The sequence below is a fragment of the Primulina eburnea genome, chromosome 13 (genome assembly GCF_022965805.1).
Source record: "Primulina eburnea isolate SZY01 chromosome 13, ASM2296580v1, whole genome shotgun sequence".
NCBI classification, from domain to species: domain Eukaryota; kingdom Viridiplantae; phylum Streptophyta; class Magnoliopsida; order Lamiales; family Gesneriaceae; genus Primulina; species Primulina eburnea.
Genome location: NC_133113.1, coordinates 18,515,134 through 18,536,158, shown reverse-complemented (window position 1 = coordinate 18,536,158; position 21,025 = coordinate 18,515,134). Strand labels below are relative to the sequence as shown.

Below are 21,025 nucleotides of genomic sequence, written 5' to 3'. Positions count from 1 at the left end.
CTTACATGGACAAGTACCTAGGTGCTAGACTGCGCAGCGCTGCAGCGCGCCACGACGCTATGAATGCAGCAGGTCCAGCGCTGCGGCACCACAAGAGCAGCGTCGCGGCGCTAGATTTGCGTAGATCGGGAGCTGCGGCGCTCCCTGGTGAGCGCTGCGGCATGAACCCTGCGCACAACCAACCAAAATGACACATTATGATGCAAATTTTAAAAGTCACACCCAAACGACCCAAACCGATGCAAAGAGACTCAACCTAGGACGCTTTGGCAATGTTCCAAACTCACACAATGCCCAAAAACAATGATGCACAACAAACAACACAACACAAACCGTGAACACGACATTTTGACACCAACACGTTTCCTACGACTTCTAATGCAACCAAATATCTATCGAGACAAAACGAAGCACCAAAAATCATCCCAACCTCATACACAATATACATAAACGCATCAATGATCACCCAACGATCCACAACAAAGCCTGCATCAAATAAACATCAGTAACTATTCAAACACACATTTTCAGAAAATTGCAGATTGATCAGTCCCACAAACACGATCATAACTCAATCATTTTCCTGTCCAAAATTAAGAATTTCCTGTCAAATCGAAGGTATCAAAAAGTACTACGTTTTATATGTTGAAAACATTTCCATAAAATCCACCGAATTTTCGCATTAATCAAAATGACAGCAGACACGTTTTTAGATCTAAAAATTTGGATCTAAAATAATTTCAAACGTTTTTTCTCCAACCTTTTCGGAACATACATGGATTTTCACGCATAATAAATATCAAAACACATAATATGACGAGATTGATGCAGAAACAATAGAATATACATGCCTAGATCTTTGGAAATACCGAAACGACGATACTGAAGCGGGAACGATGCGAGGGTTGATCTGGAATGAACGTGGTACGATTTTCTTGAAGAAAAGTGGATGAGAATATGCTGGAAAATTGCAGAGGAAAGGGGCGGCTGCTTTGAACTCTTAGAACCCTAACTTTACTTGAAAACAAAAAACTGAAATGAGAAGGTGATGAAATGTGTGTGTGTGTCGTGTAGTTGTGTGTGGGTGAGAATGTGTGTGTGCGTGTGTTTTAAGTGATTAACGTGTGTGTGTGTGTGTGTTTAATTTAGATAATTAGGGGAAAATGCTTAATAAAATAATTAACATGCTATTTAAAAAATTTTAATCAAACACTAGCTTTACAGAAGTCCCCGTAACTAAAATAAAATATGCGATTGATAAAATTTAAGAGTTTAAAATCATAAATCACTTAATAAAAAAATTTAGGCTTTAAAATGCTAAAAAATTAATAACTAATTTCAAATGCCCCAATCCTAACTTAAAAAATACCGCATTTTAAAATCGTCAAAATCGTCGGTGGTCTCTTTTCCTCGATCTCGCATCAAATAATCTCCTGAAACATGAAACTCAAGAAGGCATTTTAATGTGCATCACGTAAGCATAAATAATTTAAAATAATGAAAATTATAAATCATGTAAAAAATCGTTTTAATTTTAAATAAATAATTTAAACAATTAAACAAATGCATGGCTTTTACGTGTACTGATTTTGGGCTCTACAATTCTTCCCCCACTTAGATAAATTTTTTCCTCAAAATTAAGTCTTACCAAATAGTTCTGGGTAGCGATTTCACATATCTGCCTCGACCTCCCAAGTGGCATCTTCCACTGATTGATTCAACCACCGAACCCTTTACCAACTTGGTCACTTTGTTCCGAAGTCTTTGTTCCTATCTGTCTAGAATTTGGACAAGTATTTCCTCATACGATAGATCTGGAGCCAACCGCAACGGTTCAAAACTCAAAACATGTGAAAAATTTTCTAGGTACTTCCTTAGCACCGAGACGTGAAACACATTGTGTACACTGGCCAAATTCGAAGGTAGGATTACATGATAAGCTAGTGTCCCAATTCTGTCAAGAATTTCGAACGGTCTAATGAATCTCGGCCTCAGCTTGACTCTCTTCCCAAACCTCATAACACCCTTCGTGATCTCCTACGGCAAATTCGAGATCTCTCCCCCTCTTCTCAGCATAACTCTTTTGACGACTCTGGACGGTCTTCATCCTGTCTCGAATCTTGACCACCAAATCTGCAGTCCGCTGAGCAATCTCTGGACCAAGTTCTGATCTCTCACCGATTCATCCCAATGAATCGGCGATCTGCACTTCCTCCCATACAGTGCCTTGTAGGGAGGCATACCTATAGACGATTGGAAATTTTTGTTGTAGTGGTAAACTCCACTAGAGGTAGCTTTGATTCCCAATTCCCGTGGAAATTGATCACACAAGCTCGCACCAAGTCTTCCAAAATCTGAATCACTCGCTCAGACTGGCCATCTGTCTGAGGGCGAAATGATGTACTGAATAGTAACTTCGTCCCCATGGATGCACGTAAGCTCTTCCAAATGGACGATGTAAACCTCTGGTCCCTGTCTGACACAATAGAAAATGGGATCCCGTGCAATCGGACTATCTCTCTGATATAGAGCTCTGCATACTGAGTCATGGAGAATGTCGTCTTCACTGGTAAGAAATGCGCTGACTTAGTAAGTCTGTCCACTATAACCCAAATGGCATTGGATCATCTAACTGACCTCGGCAAACCAACAACGAAATCCATGGCGATGTTCTCCCATTTCTACTCGGAGATATGGAGCGGCTTAAGCATTCCTACTGGCCTCTGATGCTCTGCTTTCACTTGCTGACAAGTGAGGCATTTAGACACAAATCGACGGATGTCTCGGTTCATACCAGGCCACTAATAGAAAATCTTTAAATCCTTGTACATCTTGATACCTCCTGGATGGATGGAATACGGAGATGCATGTGCCTCTGACATAATATCCTCTCTGATCGAATCAGCACTAGGCTCCCACATCCTTCCTCTGTACTTCGTAATACCATCAAACACTGTGTAGAGTACAATGCCCTTGGCTTCATCCTTCAGTCTCTATTTCTGTAACTGCTCAACCGAAAACTGACCTCTACGGATTTGGTGTAGCAAAGAAGACTAGTTTGTTAGATTAGACAGCTTAGGAGCCCTGCCCTTAGGATAAACCTCTAAACCAAACCTCTAAATCTCTGACTGAAGAGATCTCTTCACTGAAAACTGTGCTACGACTACAACTTTTCTGCTCAGGGCATCTGCCACAACATTAGCTTTCCCTGGATGGTAGCTAATTTCACAATAGTAGTCTTTCACTAACTCCAACCACTGTCTTTGTCTCATATTCAGCTCTTTCTGCGTGAAGAAATACTTGAGACTCTTGTTATCAGTGAATATCTGGCATATCTCGCCGTACAAATAATGTCTCCATATCTTCAACGCAAAGACAATGGCAGCTAACTCGAGATCGTGATTCGGGTAGTTCTTCTCGTGCAACTTCAACTTATGGAGGCAGATGCTATAACCCGCCCATGCTGCATCAATACTACACCTAATCCGATCTTAGAAGCATCGGTGTACAACACAAAATTGCCTTACCCTGGTGGCATGGCTAACACTGGCGCTAAAATAAGAGGTTGCTTCAAAGTATCAAAGCTCTTCTGACATTCTCTACTCCATAAGAATTTAGCATTCTTCTTATTCAATGAAGTGATTGGAACTGCTATTTAAGAAAATCCCTGAATAAATTTCCGGTAGTAGCCTGCTATGCCTAGAAAACTGCGGATCTCTGAAGCATTCTTCGGCTCAACCCATTCCTTGACTACTTAGCTGGATCCACCTTAATAATACTTTCTCCAACTAGAATTCACACTTGCTGAATTTTGAAAACAATTTGCGACTCTGCAAGACCTGCAAAATTGTACCCAAATGCTGAATGTGCTCCTCATAGCTCTTCGAGTAGATAAGAATGTCATCAATGAACACTATGACAAACTGATATAAGTAGGGCTGAAATACTCGATTAATGAGGTCTATAAAAATGCCAGAGCATTCTTCAGTCCAAACAGCATTACTAAGAACTCATAATGCCCATATCTGGTTCTGAAGGCTATCTTATGAGCATCTGCATATTTTACCTTCAGCTGATGATACCATGATCGTAGATCTATCTTAGAGAACGTTGTAGCTCCCTTCAACTGATCGAATAAGTCCTTGATCCTTGGTATTGGTATTTATTCTTGATCGTTACCTCGTTCAATTCTCGATAATCGATACACAACCTCATTCTCTCATCTTTCTTCTTTACAAAGAGCACTGGTGCGCCCCATGGTTAGAAACTAGGGCAGATGAATTCTTTATCTAAGAACTCTTGAATCTGCTGCTTGAGCTCTAACATCTCAGCTGGAGCTAAACGGTACGGTGCCTTTGATATTGGCACATTTCCTGGCACAAGGTCAATGGCAAACTCCACCTCTCTATCTGGTGGAAGGATTGTGATGTCATCAGGAAAATCTCTGACTACTGGTACATCATATATTGGCGAAGTGGGTACGTTCTGGCCAAGAAAGCCTGACACCCCTTATGAATAAATCTTCGTGCCTTCATGCAAGAGATCATGAGAGGGAAACTCCTCCATCTATCTGGCTCAAAGAGAAACTGCTCCATGCCCAACGGTCTTACCAACACTGACCTTTTCTAAAAGTCAATAAGAACTTTCTTCTTCTTCAGGCAGTCCATACACAAGATGATATCAAATTCTGGCATTGACAACACAATCAGATTGGTATAAACTAGGTGGCCCTGCAGTTCAAGATCGATGTCTCTGACCGTGGTAGTAGCTTATAGGTGAACTCCCTGGTCAGGCGGGAGCTTACTTACTCAATGAAGTACGTGTAGTAGAAAACCTGCTTGAAACCATCCCACGTCAGTGTTTTCAGGTTCACCGACACAGATGCGCTCTCCCACCACAATCTGGCGTCTCTTGTCAGTAGAAAAGTGGCACATTTGACCCTGTTTGCATCCTGCAGCTCCATGAATGCAAAATTACCTAGATGGACTTATCCATCCCTCAGCTATCATCGGTTCAGTAGTCCTTGAGAACTCCTTTGGGTCCATTCTCTTAAACCTCTCATAAACTGCTTTGGTCTGGGCCTCACCCCTGTATCCACTACAACATTATTCCCCCCAAATTGTGTGAATAACTGGTCTGGGCCTCGCCCCTATATCCACTACAACATTAACTTCCAAACTTCGATAAAAATAATATGCTCGTCCAAAAATATTTGAAATAGAAACAATTATAAACAAAGTTTAAGAAAAGGTAAACATTTAAACAATGTAAACAATCTCGTAGAAAATCAGAGTATTTGAAACAACATGCATAAAGTTCTTAAAACATAGGTAGTCCTCGGGTTTAGCCTCCTACGCAGACTGAGCCGGCTCATTGGTCCCCACCTCTCGTCTCCTCATACTCGTCCTCACTTGCATTGATCAAGTCTAGCGAGTCTAAAGACTCAACATGTATAAACTGGAAGTAACAAGTAATACATAATAAAACTACATGCATCTTTAAAGTAGAACGTACATACTTGAACTTGAACGTAATAACATAAACTTTGACGTGCCATCATAGTAAAACTTTTCATAAACATACTTGTATTATACATATTTTAACATGCATAAACTTCATCATTTTGTGCAGAGATATTTTTCAAAGCCAGTGACCATACATAATTGCGCCTGATCATACTAAACCACTGTACAGGGCTGGCAGAGAAAATCCACTACCGAGATCCCTGGTCATGCTTTATCAGGTGAATTGATCCCTGATCATGCTTTACCGTTTCCAATCCTGATCTAAACCCGGTCAGGCTTTACCGAGGTGGAGAGGTCATCGGCCGCGTTCACCGACTTCCAAACCCGTTCATAATTGGTCACAAGACATTTAATATACCTCAAAAACATAAAACATTTTCTTTTGCATGTCGAACATACTTACATGACGTCGAGAGATTCATTGGGTCTCGCTTGGGGCCACTGGTGCACATACTAACATGGTTACATGCATTTAATTTTTCATAACTTAGACGTAATAGTCATGCTCACCACCCGAATTGACAATTTACTTATGACGTTCTAAATCACTCGGGACTTGACCTCATCTAATCGTCATACTAAAGCATGACATCAAACCACAAAACAATCTCAATATGAAGTGTGAACTTTTCCCAAACATGGAAGACATGGACCTAAAAATAGTGGTTTAAAAGTCATGGACAAGCGCCTAGGCGCTGGACAGCGCTGCGCTGAGGGATTGCCTAGTGGCTAGGCGCTAGCAATGCCGCATGTATAGCGCTGCGGCAACACAAGGGCAGTGCCACGGCGCTAGACTTGCGTAGATCGGGCGATGCGGCACTCCCTGGTGAGGGCTGTGGCGCTAACCCTGCGCACAACCAACCAAAAGGACACATTTTGATGTAAATTTTAAAATTCACGCCCAAACGACCCGTACAGATGCAACGAGACTCAACCTAAACGCTTTGGCAATGTTCCAAACTCACACAATGCCCAAAAACAACGACGCACAACAAACCCGTGAACACAACATTTTGACACCAACACGTTTCCTATGACTTCTAATGCAACCAAGTACCTATCGACACGGAACGAAGCACCAAAAATCATCCCAACCTCATACTCAATATAACTAAACGCAGCAGCAATCACCCAAACGGTCCCCAACGAAGCCTGAAACAAATAAACTTCAGGAACACGTCAAACACACATTTTCAGAAAATCGCAGATTGATCAATCCCACAAAAACGATCATATCTCACTCATTTCTTGTTCAAAAATTATGAATATATTGTCAAATCGAAGATATCAAAAAGTACTACGTTTTATATATTGAAAACCTTTCCAGAAATCGATCGAATATTCATAGTAATCAAAATGACAGCAGAAACGTTTTTAGATCTAAGAATTTGGATCTAAAAATCATTTCTAACTTTTTTGCTCCAACTTTTTCACATCATATAGGGATTTTCACGCATAATAAACATTGCAACACATAATATGATGAGATCGATGCAGAAACAATAGAATATACATGCCTTGATCTTTAAAAATACCGAAATGATGATAGCAAAGCGAGAAAGATGCGAGGGTTGATCCGGGACGAATGTGGCACAATTTTCTTGAAAAAAAGTGGACGAGAATATGCTGAAAAATTGTAGAGGAAAAGGGCGGATGCTATGAACTCTGATAACCCTAAATTTTCTTTAAAAAAAAAACTGAAATGAGAAAGTGATGAAATGTGTGTGTGTGTGTAGTGTAGGTGTGTGTGGGTGAGAATGTGTGTGCGCATGTGTTTTCAGTGATTAACGTGTGTGTGTTTAATTTAGATAATTAGGGGCGAAATGCTTAATAAAATAATTAACATGCTATTTAAAAAAATTTAATCAAACTGTGGGGACTCGGACGTTAATTCATTTTTTAATCGTTCTTGGGAATAATTAGATCAATTAAATAAACTGGGTCTAAATTTTTTTAAAAAAATACAAGTGCGGAACATAATAGAATCAGTCTGATATACATGTCAAAATAAAAGTACAAGTCTTGTACTACAGTATGTCGTAACAACTACTGTTCTTTCACTACATATTAGATAATGAAAACAACTCTACTTTTGGGTCCGAATCTCCACGCTAAAATATAATCTCTCATCCTCGTCTTGACCCTGATCCTGTCCCACCTGTTGTCATGCACACATACAAAGACAACAACAGCCAGATAACTCCGGTGAGAATAATATTCCTAGTATAAACAATGTATACATGCAATCATATAAAAGCATATAAGAAAGCATAATAATCATCAATAACATGTATCAATTTGAAACATGAAATGATATAAAACTGTAACTCAAACTCATATCTCTGACTTGACTCTGATCTAGTCTAGTCTAGGGATCTTGATTCCTGTACATTGGCATATCATATAGAATCTCAGCAATAGAAGTAGATCTACTTCTAAGAAACATCGATATAAACCAATCATCCAATGTCTAGGCACCTCTGCCACAGACTTGGCACCTCTGCCAATGACTTGTTCTCGTAATCTATCTTCTATTTACTGTTATTCTATAAGTCAATAGAATAAGCATATATAATCAACTAATACAAAGGTATTAAAACAATAACAAACAATTATGTGGTTTAGGGAAACTCAAATCAAATCTGACTCAAGTCGATTTCCCAGGTAACATTGATTATACCTTTCTTTCGTCGGGGTTTCGGCTCTGTTCAGTCTTTGAAATCTTCAATATCAATCTGGAATAACATATTCGAGGAATGCAATATCAACATATATCTCAATCAATACCAGATATACTCAAAACACAATCTAATTCTGTTTCAACGGCATAACCGCATAATCTCAATATACCCAGCAATACAAATCAACAGATATCAATTCCCACAACTCATAATCGATAACAATACAAATCTGATATCAAATCTCAATCAAATCCATTCTGAAAATCATAACAATTTCATACGGTATTTGTTCTTCAATCTAGTTTCGATTATACGATGTCTACTATATCAAAAACACCATATATGAATCATATCCGATTCCTTCATTAGCATATTTTCAAATCATATCAAAACATGAGAAAACTTACGTCTTGTCGAAGCCTATAACGAAAGGATCACAGAAATATGTTCAGATCTAAATTCTGACGGACGGATTTTGCGCAACCTTCAAATTCTTAAAATAAAAGGCGTATTTTCACGGACGGATTTTCACGGAGCTTTCTGAAACGTTCTTCGAATTCTTTTGCTGCTGAACCTCAAGGACTGAGGGAATGTACATATTATATGCATGGTGAAGCCAAGTGGATCATTCTTGGATCTGCACGTCTCCCGCATATGCGCGACCCTCCTCGGCGCATATGCGCGAGACATTGTGTCTCGGTGCGTGTAGTCTCGGCAACTCGCGCATATGCGCGAGGTCCTCTGCCATACCCGAGCATATGTGCGCATCAGTTCCGCGCATATGCGTTAGGTTCTCTGCCTGTCTCGCGCATATGCATGCATCGGTGCCGCGCATATGCGCGAGACCTTCGGTCCTCGCACATACAATGTCACATGCAATCTCAATTCGTGTCTCGGTTGGGCCTTTCATAATCACATCAATTCATAAATTAATCATCTCGAATTAACAGGATAAAAATCTTGGGCATTACACAAACACTAGCTTTACAAAAATTCTCCTAACTAAAATAAAATACGCGGTTGATAAACTTTAAGAGTTTGAAATCTTAGAATCACCTAATAAATAAATTTAGGCTTTAAAATGCTAAAAACTTAATAAATAATTTAAAATGCCTCAATACTAACTTAAAATAAAATACGCATTTTAAATTCGTCAAAATCGTTGCCGGTCTCTTTTCCTTGATCCCGCATCTAATAATCACCTGAAGCATAAAACTCGGGAAAGCATTTTAACGTACATCACGTAAGAATGAATAATTTTAAATAATGCAAATTATAAATCATGTACCGCTAAAAAATGTTTAAATTTTAACAATTAAATAAATTCATGAGTTTTATGTGTACTGATTTTGAGCTCTACACCGTCCCTGACCCAACCATGTCCCAGCCAAGCCCTGGTCGCGCCCCAGCCGAGCCATGCATGGTTTAACCTCTTAACTGAGCCCTTGACACAAAATCGTGCATCCATGGTTCCATCTTGTTTCCAATTCATGTGCAGCCTACCAATGTGCATTCTAGGACCCTTAACTCATTTCAAAACGTTCCATATACATTCCTTAATCATGGCAGCCCCTTCATGTAAGTAATAGACAAGTTTTGGTGCAAAACCCATATTTTAAAACACATGTTTTGCACAAAACGAAAATAATAAAAGGGTAACTTGTTTTCATGAAAATTATATCAAATACATACTTAGGGTGTTACAGATGAGTAAAGGAAGAAATATAGTGTGCATTTGCGTATTTTACACACGAAAATCCATTGATGATGCGAAGAACAGCGACGAAAGATCTTGGCTGAATTCCCTTTCGATGCTTTCCTCTTGCAATATCTCGTGTGTGCTGTGTATTTGATTGAGGAAGAGAGTCCTTGTATTCATAGGGGTGAGGGGGCGTGGGTTTATGAACTAATGGTATGGGGTTTGGGCTTAAATATTGATAATAAACTTGTGTGCAAGGGCTTGGGCCCATTAGTAAGCTATGCTAGGCCCAATTGTGCATTTAAAAATTATTTCGTTTAGGAAATTTCGTGAAATTATTTGCCGAGTTGTCTAAAAGTTCGTATTTTTGTTAAAAATCGAATACCGATAAAATTTATGTCTCGGCATATAAAATCACCTCCAAACTCCTAATTTTCAAAAATAATAACAAGAATCAACCTTATTTTAAATAATTAAAAATATTTTTTTAATAAAAATATTTTCCATTTTCCTGCACTCGGTCTCCGTTCCTCGATCGCATCTCGATAACCATTAAAAATACAGTTTAATGCATTCAAGTAGAAAAATACTTAAAATTATATAAACATATCAACATAATCAATATAGATATTAAAATCTATTAATTAGATATTTTTCATTTTCCCTATATTTGCATGTAATTGGATTACGTCGTCTTATTTTTGGACCTTACGACTAGGAATGCTTCAACCACTCTCTATTCTCGAGTGGAAGTGTGAGAATATTACTATGGGTTTCGTGGTAGGATTGCCAAAAAAGACTAAAAAGACTCAATGCCATTTGAGTGATAGTAGACCATCTTAGTAAATCGGCACGTTTCCTACCAGTAAAGACGACTTTCTCCATGACTCAGTATGCGGAGCTATATATTCGAGAAATAGTTAAACTGCATGGTATTCCAGTGTCTATAGTTGCTACTACTTAAATAATAATTCACCCAAGTGTAGGTTGTCTGCAAGTAATATATTTCGTAAATACGAGATCGATCCACAGAGAGGTTGTTTTGAGTTTAAATTTATTAATTTATAGATTACCAAATGCAAGAATGAAGTTTACAAATTATAAATTTTGTCAATGCTTGAGGATTTATTCTTGGTTTATGTAATATTGTTTAACTAAAATTAAAACAAAAGAAACCACCATAAATAATAGTTCCAAGAAAATTAAACACACACGTAATATAATATAGTTCCCACTATAGAAAATACCGAATTAACCGATATTTTATATATGGTACCTATGATTATAATTATAACTATATAAATAAATAATTGCATAAAGTAAATGTTAAATTAAATCATTATATTTCATTTATAACAACCGGCAGAGCCACGCTATTGCCTAAATGAAATATATTGATTTAATAAGTTAGTTGCGGTAAAGTAAAAGTTAGTTGCGATAAAGTAAATGTTAGTTGCGGAAAAGAAAAAGTTAGTTGCAAGAAAGTAAAAGTTAGATGCGAAAAATAAAAGTTAGTTGCGATAAAGTAAATGTTAGATTGTTAGATGTTAGTATTAAATCATAATATTTCATTTAGAACAACCGGCAGAGCCATGCTATCGTCTAAATGAAATAATATAATATTATTATATAAATATATATATATATATATATATATATATATATATATATATATATATAATAATAATAATAAGCGATGAAATATTTATTGTATCAAAATTAAACAACAAATCAAGATAACCACTTTAATGATATCAAGCATTTGATGTAAATTGATAACAACAAATAATTCATTTTTATACCTACAATAAAAATAAGTTAGCTAAATGAAAATAAATAAAGAAAGAATATACAAAATATAACAATCTTACTTCACCAAGAATGCATCCTCTTCATCTTGACATAATAGATTTAGCTTGCCATAAGCTTACTTTTGATCAACACTAAAATATCACTCATAGTTGAGAACATGAAAGAAAATATATTGGAACTTAGAACTTTGATACACACTCACACTATATTTTACAATGAGATAGAATGATTCTCAAGCTAGCACAAGGCCTCTATTTATAGGCCAAATGAGAGAAAGGGTCAAAATTTTTATTAATGCCATGTAGTTGCAATAGTATTCTTTGTCTCCTCCAAGTTCAATTCCATGTCCCTTCTTTCAATGCTTTGTTCCACGACTTTAATCACCGAATTTGACTATGCTCAAAACGGCAAACATGTGGGGAATTGTCTGTAGATGAATTTGGCCACTTAGTTAACCTCATTTGGTTAAATATTGAAATAGTTATGATCTTTTTACTATATGCTGGTCGTAGTAAAAGTAAATTTGTCCTCCTTTTGATATTTGCACAATTTGATCATCTTAATGAATTTTTAGGCAATCATGTATTTTGCAAAATTGTAGATAATTTCTCAAGGATTCCAAACATGTCTGAGTCACATCCATTTGAATTTTCTAGATTGAGTTATCATTATTTTACCAACACGTAGAAAACCTGAAAATAAAACATATTTAGTAAGACAATTAAATATAAACAAACAATACTAAAATAACATAATTTTATAATTTTAATGAAACTTAAATTTTAAAATACAGGTTTTATCATATAATAAATTATTAATTTTAAGTTTCATCACACCCCGACACTATCTTATTACTAGTCCCTTAGTAATAAAATTTATTGGAAAATCACAACCTAGATTCTTTATTCCTCATATATATTCAAATACAAACATATTCATTAAAAACAAAATCATATACCGATATATATATATATATATATATATATATATATATATATTTCGTTTAATATAATAATATATAATTAGATGTGTTTTTATTATTATTCTTATTTTCACATAATATATAAAGTAACAATATATATATATATATATTTTTTTTAAATTTCTAAATTTTTTTATAATAATATAATCAAAAAGATAATTCACACCACCCACCATAACATGTATAATATCAAGAATATTATTGTAAAAGCCTCAACTCCATATATTCTTTCAGGTTAAAATGTTTAAGGAATAGCTAGTTTTCACTCATGGAGTTGGAATGAATATTAACTCCCATTGAAACAGGCTAAGTATTAAAGCAGACAATTAATTAAACTAATATTGAAAACAAAGAATAAAATCCCCTTTTTTTCTTTTTTTATTGTTTTTTTTAAATAACGTGACTGCAAAATTTTACAATAACATAAAATTTTTTATCCAAACATTCTAACATAAATATATATATAAATTTATATAACGGATACATCCGACTATCTTTGAAACTTATCTAGCACAAACAAATCTTTTTTTTAAGACAATATTGATGTTTTTAGAACACATTGATAGTACATCAATCAAATCTAAAAAAAATTACAATGAATAAAGTATTTTGCAGTCCGTTATATATTTACTTCTCTTTTTCTTTTTTCAATAAATATTTTTTTAGGGGAGTTATATTCTTGTAATTAACCATTTTTTAATAATCAATAAAAGTTTATTAATTGTTTTCTCATTTCTCACCACTCACTCACAAAAGATGTGTGAGTATATATTATACTTTTACAAAAGAATTCTTTCAATTATACATGTTAACAACCATATCTTTTAACTATATTCTCATAAAAATTTTAGAAATTATTTTATTTCAAAACACATACAATTATATATATATATATATATATATATATATATATATATATATATATGAACACATCTATTATATATTTTATATTAATTGATCACAAAATAAATATATAAATTGGTACATATGAAAAACTAATTTTTTTTTAGTCTTAATTTTGAATATAATTAATGAATATTAAAATCTAGTGTATTGTGATTTTCCAATAATTATTAACTAATGCGTCTCAGGTGCATTTTACTGACACCTTTACTCGACATTGAACTAAAAATTATTTTTACTATTACTATATATAAGTATATATTTTAATTTTTATATAAAAAAAAACTAAGAGGTGAAGAAGAAGAAATTATTCATACCTTAAAGAAAAACATTAAAACATACAGTTGAATCACAAGTTTAGCATCACATGAATTTTCTTTTCTTACTCTTGGATGTTGGCCAATTAAGTTGAGATAAGGATGGATCTGGTTCATGACTAAATCCTTGCAGTAAATCAATAAGTTCACCTTCACTTGTAGCAGAAACTAACATCCTTCGCGAAGCTAATGAAATAAATCCATGTTCCACAACATCATCAAGAAACGATAACAGTTTATCATAATAATTGTTAACATTTAACAAACCAATTGGCTTATTGTGGATATTTAATTGTGCCCAACAAACAGTATGAAATATTTCTTCCAAAGTACCGAAACCTCCTGGCAAAGCAATGAAAGCATCTGAATGTTCAATCATTTGAGTAATTCGTTCATACATGTTGTCCACTTTCATTTCTTCTCCTATTGTTGGTCCTGTAAGATTGGCTAAGGTAATCGGAATAATGCCTAAAACTTCACTTCCACCTGCATGCGCAGCTTCTGTAACTTTTCCCATGAGGCCAACTTTACCACCACCATATACCAAATGAATCTTTTTTCTAGCAAGTGTTATTCCAAGATTTTCTGCTACTTGTTCATAAATTGAATCTTTTCCTGCAATAGATCCACAAAATACACAAATATTTTTTATTTTACTTACCGTGGACGTGTTGAGAAATATGTTTTCTGTAATTGTTAGATCACAGCATATGAATTTATAAGCGTAACATGCCAAAAGTCAATATTTGAACAGGAAATTATTATTATTAAAAGAAAATAAAAATAACAAAATTAAAACAAATATATACAGCGTAGTTGTGATTGTGGCTCACATCTTCCTCTGATTTTACGTTCAGTAACGGTTTCAACGCCTTCTATGAGTCGAGGATATGCTTCCCATCCAATTTTCTTATAAATTGGCAAACAGGGTCTTTTAACGTCAGATTCCCAAGACGAAATTGTGTATATATATTTACTTATCTAAATAGATATGCGTTACTACAGTAGGATCTTTGTAAGGCTGATTCCACCGTCCATATTGATATTCCTCCTGTTGAAATTGCCACCATAGTTTAAGAAGTTCATTTTGCACAACCCACTAGAATGCGTATCAAGAACCTCTAGAAAATTATCCAAAGGCTCTTTACTCAGACCATTCTTAATGAATAAAATTTTATCTTCTCTATTCATTGATGTCATTCCAACATTTTTGCATTTTCCCTTACAAGTCCACCTTCACATTTATGACATCCACCTATACGTTTAGCTCTTCGCTTTTTGGCATATGTGGTTTTACCAAATCCTGGCATATGTCTTATTATTAATTCGCTTGCTTCCCCAACCAATCAGACTTTTGATTCTATTATCAAATGGACATCATTCGGTATGCCATATGACATCATCAACCTTAGCCGCTCACATCTAGCTTTATAAATTTTTTTCAACGCATTATCAGGTAAACAAGCAAAATATTTACGAAGATTCATAATACACGCATCCATATTATTATTATTATTATTATTATTATTATTATTATTATTATTATTATTATTATTATTATTATTATTATTATTTCAATTATTTTGGGAAAACTGAAGAAACCGACTTAAACAGTCACGGAGTACCGTTATCCGCCACTTAATCAGGAAATGAACTAGAATCTGCAAAACAAAATGAAAATATCAAACAACTATCGTGGATCATATAAAGGCATAAACTCATTATTAAGAATTTCATTTTCTATAAAAGGCTTAAGTCTTTGCCCATTAACTTTAAACACGTCATTATTTTTAGGATTTTCAATATCAACAGCACCATGAGGATAAACAAATTTTACTATAAATGGTCCTGACCACCTCGATCTTAGTTTATGTGGGGACCCGGACGCTAATCAAGTTCTTAATCATAATTGGGACTAATTAATCAATTAAAACAGGGTCTAAATTTTTTTTTTAAATGCGGAACGTAGTGAAATCAAACATATATACATCTCAGTATATAAAATACAATACAAGTCCTGTACTGCATGCATTCAAACTAAACTAAGGTTTAACAACTAATGTCAAGTGTTCCACCCCTATTATACATCATAATCAAAGTCCGGAATCTCCACTCTAATCACGATCTTTCTTCATCTCCTCAACCCTGTACCTGTCCCACCTGTTGTCATGTACACATACAGACAAGACAACAGGCGGATAATTCCGGTGAGAATATAATCCCAGTATAAATCAACGAAACATGCAATCATATAAACAAATATAAAGCATGTAATCAGGTAACAAATATATGTATCAAAATCTGAAACATAATCAATATCAAACTGTCGACAATGCTCGTGACTCCACGACTCAGACTAGATTCAATCCTAGCCTAGGGATCCCGGTTTCCAGACATTGGCATTCCATATCGACCAACAGTAATAGAAAAGACTCCAGTTCTATCCACGTCGATATAGTATCGATCACCAGTAATAGAGAAGCTCTGTTTCTATCCACATCAGTATAGTATCGATCACCAGTAATAGAAGAAACTCCAATTCTATCCACATCGATATAACATCGATCAACAGTAATAGAAGAAGTTATAATTCTATCCACATCGATACAATACTGATCACCAGTAATAGAATGAGCTATAATTCTATCCACATCGATAGCCAATTATCCAGTAGCAGACTATGGCACTTCCGCCAATACAATATCTCATGACATCGTGCAATGTGCCCGTGGTGATCCCACCACTATCAGGCACTTCTATCATAAGACTACTCGTCTAATACCTGCTATCTATAATCAAGAGAACAAGTATATCAATCAAATCAATGGAATATCAATGCAATAAAGTAAAGTATGTGATTTAGGGAAACTCAAGTCCAAGCTGACTCAAGTCGATCTCCCAATACCACATTGACTTATACCTTTCTTTCGTCGGTTTCTGGCTCAGTCGATATCCTGAACTCACATGCCTGTCTGGCAATGACAATACTAATAATCTCATATCAGTATACCTTTCAAATCAATACCAATCTGATTACTTTTTGATTTAATTCAAATCAATGGTACAACGGTACAAACTCAGTATCCCCGTTAATACCACATCACCAGATAACAATTCTCTCAATTCATAATCGATACCAATACAATCTGATATCATATCTCAATCAATTAACTTCAGAAAATCATAACAATTCCATAATCAGTCTGTTTCTTAATCTGACTTCGATTCTATGATGTCTAACATATCAAGAACAACATATATGAGTTCCTTTCAATTCTGACAATATCATAATTCTAAAACATGTCAAAACGTAGTAAAACTTACGTCCAGTTGTAGCCTACGTCGATAGGAACTCAATACCGAAGTCAGATTCAAAATCAGACGGACGGATTTCTCAGAAAAGGCGTAAGGATTTTTCACAACTTCATAGCAGCTTTTCTCAATTTCTTTTTCCTTTTGTTTCTGAAGATTTTCGTTTCTTGTATATATATATATATATATAAATATATATATATATATATAAATATATATATATATATATATATATATATATATATATATATACTCACGTACATGCATCAATACAAATGTCAAATTTTCCTTCTGCATGGCTCGCGCTCGGGCGGTGATAAATTATCGCTCGAGCGCGACATCCTCTGCCCAAACACTCGGCTTGACACGCACTGGCGCTCGAGCGGTCGTAAACTACCGCTCGGGCGCCACCTCTTCTGTCCGAGACATTTTCCTATTGAGCATTGGCGCTCGGGCGGTCATTTTCTACCGCTCGGGCGCCAACGTTTCTGCCCAAACGTACACAATCCATATGAAATCTCATTTCGTGTCCCGGTTAATCCTCTCGTAATCATATCAAATTATAAATCAATAATTACAGATTAATAAGATTAACTTTCCGGGCATTACAGTTTACCTGGAAATAAATGCAAACGAGAATTATAAAGCAAAACTTTTTGTCCAATTTCAAATGACTTTCTCATAATATTTTTATCATGAAAGGCTTTAGTTTTATCTTTATAAATCTTTGAATTTTCATATGCATCATTTCTTAATTATTCAAGTTCATTTATTTGCAATTTTCTTAATTCAGATGCATCATCTAAATTAATATTAAATGCTTTAATTGCCCAATAAGCTTTATGTTCAAGTTCAACCGATAAATGACAATGCTTACCAAAAACTAACCTATATGGTGACATCCCTAATGATGTTTTAAATGTAGTTCTATATGCCCATAATGCATCAGTTAATATTAAAGACCAATCTTTTCGATTTGGATTAACTGTTTTTTTCTAAAATTTGTTTTATTTCTCTATTTGCAAGTTCAACTTGACCATTACTTTGAGGATGATATGGGGTAGAAACTTTATGTGTAATGCCATATTTTCTTAACAAAGAAGAAAATGATTTATTTATAAAATGACTTCCCCCATCACTAATTATTGCTCTAGGTATTCCAAATCGGCTAAAAATATTTTCTTTTAAAAATTTTATAACAACTTTATGATCATTAGTTCTACATGCAATTGCTTCAATCCATTTTGAAATATAATCAACAGCGACTAAAATGTACGTATATCCAAAAGATAATGGAAATAGACCCATAAAATCTATCCCCCAACTATCAAATATTTCAATAATTATGATTGGATTCAAAGGCATCATTTTTCGTTTTGAAATTGATCCCATCTTCTGACAATTTTCAAAAGATTTGCAAAATAAATGCGTATCTTTAAATAAAGACGGTCAATAAAATCCACATTGTAAGATTTTTGTAGCTGTTTTATTGGATGAAAAATGACCTCCACATGCTTCAGAATGACAAAATTTAATAACATTACTTACTTCATTGTCGGGTATGCATCGTCGAAAAATTTGGTCAGGACAATACTTAAATAAGTAAGGATCATCCCAATAAAATTTTTTAACTTCTATCAAGAATTTATTCTTATCCTGTGAATTCCAATGAGAAGGCATTTTATTTGTCACAAGAAAATTTACAATGTTAGCAAACCAAGGCATAATAGTAGCATAAAACAACTGATCATCTGGAAAATTTTCATTTATTGGTATTTCATTATGAGATGATTCAGTCATTATTCTAGATAAATGATCGGCTACAACATTTTCTTTTTCTTTTTATCTTTAATTATAATATCAAATCCTTGTAACAATAAAATCCACCGTATTAATCTTGGCTTAGCATCTTGTTTATTTGATAAATATTTTATGGCAGAATGATCGGTGTAAACAATAGTAGTAGAACCAATTAAATAAGATCGAAATTTATCTAATGCAAATACTACTAAAAGTAATTCTTTTTCAGTAGTTGAATAATTTATTTGGGCACTATTTAAGGTTCTACTAACATAATAAATTGCATAAGGTTTTCCTTCTTTTCTTTGTCCTAACACAGCTCCTATAGCATAATCACTTGCATCACACATTAATTCAAATGGTAAAGACCAATCTGGAGGTTGTAAAATAGGTTATGTAACTAAAAGATTAATAATTTTTTTAAAAGCATTTTCACATTTCTGAGTCCATTCAAATTGTGTATCTTTTGTTAAAAGATTTGAAATTGGTTTAGATATTATGCTGAATTTTTTTATAAACCTTCTATAAAATCCTGCATGACCCAAGAATGATCGAACTTCTTTGACCATTTTTGGTGATGTTAAATTAGCAATAACATCAACTTTGGCTTTATCAACTTCAATTCCTTTTTCAGATATCACATGTCCTAAAACAATCCCAGATTTAACCATATAATGACATTTTTCCCAATTTAAAACAAGATTTTTTTCTTCACATCTTTTTAATACTTCTTCTAGATTTTTAAGACAATTTTCAAATGAGTTTCCAAAAACAGTTATATCATCCATAAAAACTTCTACATATTCTTCAATCATATCACTGAAAATACTTAACATGCATCTTTGAAAAGTAGCCGGAGCATTACATAAACCAAATGGCATTCTTTTAAATGCAAAAGTTCCAAAAGGACAAGTAAAAGTAGTTTTTTCTTAATCTTCTAATGATATAGGTATTTGATAATACCCCGAATACCTATCATAAAAACAATAATAAGAATTTCCTGCTACTTTTTTCTAGAATTTGATCTAAAAATGGTAGTGAGAAACGATCTTTTGTAGTTGCATCAGTTAATTTTCTATAATCAATGCACATACGCCAACTAGATGGAATCCTAGCTTGTAATAACTCTCCCTTTTCATTTTTTATAACAGTGATGCCTGACTTTTTAGGTACTACTTGTGTTGGACTTACCCATTTACTATCTGAAATTGGATAGATAATTCCAGCGTCTAATAGTTTTAATACTTCATTCTTAACAACTTCCTTCATACGTGGATTTAACCTTCTTTGTGGTTGTTGATATGTTTTAGCATTCTCTTCCAAATGAATTTTATGTGTACAAATTAAAGGATTCATACCTTTTATATCTTCAAAGTCCATCCAATTGCATTTTTATATTTTTTAAGTAATTTAATCAAATCTTCTTCTTAATTTGGCAAAAGAGTGGAACAAATTACAACAGGAAATGTTTTATTTTCACCAAGAAATACATATTTCAATTCTAATGGTAAAACTTTTAGTTCAAGTTTTGTACTATCATCTTCTTTAAAATTATTTTTAGACTCTAAACTTTCTATTGAAAAAACTTCAGATTGTTGGCTTAAGTTTTCTTCTTGTATATTTTCTTCCACAATTGTTTCAATTTCATTATCATATTCATTTTCATTAATACACTACAAGAAAAAATGGCTATACTGACATTTTCTTAGTGACATTTTTAAAATAATGTCGTTATTACATACATATCATGACATTGGTTACACATAAAATTTTTAATAAAAAAAATATTAAATTAGATATGTTATAATGACGTTTTTAATCAATGTCACTAAAAGTTCTTATTTTTCCCACCCATTTCCAATTTTTTAATCTCTCACGCACTCTCACTCTCACTCTCATTAAAAAAACAAAAAAAAAATTTAATTAAAAAGAAAAACAAGGAAAGAACGACGGATTAATTTATACATTGTGCCAAATCTCTCTCTCGCCGCTCT

The 21,025-nt window shown here is 34.1% G+C and overlaps 1 pseudogene; it reads right to left on the bottom strand.

Annotated features, from left to right (window-relative positions):
• Window position 1: 1 nt before the first annotated feature.
• Window positions 2-20,411, bottom strand: LOC140810332 (uncharacterized; annotated as a pseudogene).
• Window positions 20,412-21,025: the final 614 nt, after the last annotated feature.